We start from the raw sequence: 2,499 nt of genomic DNA, 5'->3' as shown, positions 1-2,499 counted from the left end.
TGATCCCCTTAGCTCTAAGCAGTGATGATTTTATTAACTTATTTGTATCAGCTCTTGCCTACGTTAGATAAAATTCTCCTACTGAATACAACAACTCCTGAATCAGCTGCAACGCCTCTTTTACATCTGGAATCATTCTCACCTCTGAATATCTCAGAGCTAGCTTCTATAGTCTCATCATCCAGATCATCAACCTGTCTATTAGACCCAGTACCAACTAGCCTCTTTAAAGAGATCTTTTTCCTTAATTGAGCTGTTCATTCTAGATTTGATTCATCTGACTTTTATTTCTGGGTTTTATTTCTGGGTTATGTACTTCAGGCACTTAAAACTGCGGTCATTAAACCCCAGCTTAAAAAACTTAATCTTGATCCAGATGTTTTGGTAAACTATAGACCCATATCGAACCTTCTATTTATTTCTAAAATCATTTAGAAAGCTGTACCAAAACAATTACACGACCATCTGGATGGGAACAGTTTGTTTGAAGAGTTTCAGTCAGGATTTAGAGCCCATCATAGCACAGAAACAGCGCTGGTTAAAGTCTCCAATGACATTCTAATGGCCTCAGACAATGAATCAGCCTCCATACTTCTCCTTCTAGATCTTAGTGCTGCATTCGACACCATAGATCATAATATTTTACTACAGAGACTGGAACATGAAATTGGAATTAAAGAAACTGCACTAAGTTGGTTCAAATCCTACTTATCAGATAGACATCAGTTTTTTCATGTTAACAACAGCAGTCTGGGGGGAGGACTCTAGGAATTTTCAAGACCAGGCTTAAAACTTTCCTGTATGACAGAGCTTATAGTTAAAAAGTCTACTACTCTACTCTTTAGCTATGCTGCTGTAGGCCTAGACTGCTGGGGGAAGGACTGAGCTTCTCTCTCTCTCTCTCTCTCTCTATAATATCAACACTTAATATGTTACACAGTGTATCATCCACATTCCACTAAAAGAGGGATAAATACATAACACTTTGGATTATATTCTTGTGCTTGGTCCAGATTTGCTGCCAAGACCGTTTTGCCTTGCTGGCACTACAACTAATAGAAGACCAATTAGAAAATAGCTTAGACTTTATCACAAATAAGACAAATCAAATAAATCTCATTTTGATTTAGCCCTAATCTGATTTCCATGTATCCTTCATTGTGATGCAATGTCAGGGAGGGAATTAATGTTATATAATGATATATATTACATATATTAACGTACATATTTACACAATCTGCAGTTTTTTTGCCAGGCTTCCTCTCTCGCCTTGTTTGTAGAAACAGTGTTGCTTTTAGCTGTTCTGGTCTGAACTCTTCATAGTTCGCCATTATCATAATCTGCTCCTCTTGGCTGAAATATGCGGCATGATTTCGGTCCATTTTTCTGTGGAAATAGCATCAAATGACACCTAAACGCTCCTTTTTATGTGAACTCGCACAAAGCCTGATGAGGAAAGCCTGGATCGACAAATCAAGATAACCACCGCTGTGATATTCGTTATCTGTGATTGGAGCTTTCTGCTTTGTCGAGCCAGCTCACCCAAAGAAAGCCCGACTCTTTTGAGTTTCCTTTGTAGTATACCCCTCAGGTCAATGAAATAAACTACACAATAATAAACTAAGCAGCTAAAATTTCCTCCAACTCACCTTGTAACAGTAACAATGCTGCTTAGACATTTTGGGGGCATGGCAGGATCAAAAAAATCAAAGGACATCCCTCTAACAATCATTTGGGAAAATAAAGTTACACAGTTGGAAATTAGGTATTTATTCATTCAGTTGCATTATTTTAGTGCCAAATTTTAAGGTTAAAATATAAGATCAGAATGAGAGATGAAAATATTTTGCAAAAGGGGCACTTACCTTGTCAGAGGCCAAAAGAGTTTCTTGAAATCAATCTGTCCTCCTGTCTGCTGCTCACATCAGACAGTGTTGGGAAGCACATTTTCCCAAGTGCTTCACATGTCCGATCAGTCCGATCAGATCAACATTCTGGAGTCAGTTCGGCTCTTACTAACCAGACTTTTGGGAAAGAGCTGTATGTTGAGTTTCTGTGAGGAAAATACCTTATTTCCTAAATGATGCGAGACATAACTGGCAGCTGACCAGCAACTGACGTCTCATTTGATGAAAAATCTGAAAAGGTCTCCTTCAGTTTTCTTTATCCATTCTGTGCACTCATATTTTAGAAACTTTTTTTAAATTAATGTTTTGAAAAGATTAAGAATGTTCCTTGTTGTTTTTTTCTCATATTATGGCTGATCATTGTGAAAAGAGTATTTTAGTTTTATGGGCTCACATTTTGGGATATTACCCTCTACAAGTTTGAAATACAAATTCAGAAATTATATTGTGACATCAGGTGTCTGGGGGGAAATATTCATATTTTCTTAATGTGTGTGTGTTCTCAGGGCCAATAAAATAGGTTCAAAAGCTTTAAATATACAATAATATATTTGCAATGAAATTAACACAGCTAATGCACTGAATGTCCCAA

Source organism: Echeneis naucrates, chromosome 12 (genome assembly GCF_900963305.1).
Source record: "Echeneis naucrates chromosome 12, fEcheNa1.1, whole genome shotgun sequence".
Lineage (NCBI taxonomy): Eukaryota > Metazoa > Chordata > Actinopteri > Carangiformes > Echeneidae > Echeneis > Echeneis naucrates.
This window is presented reverse-complemented; position numbering follows the sequence as displayed.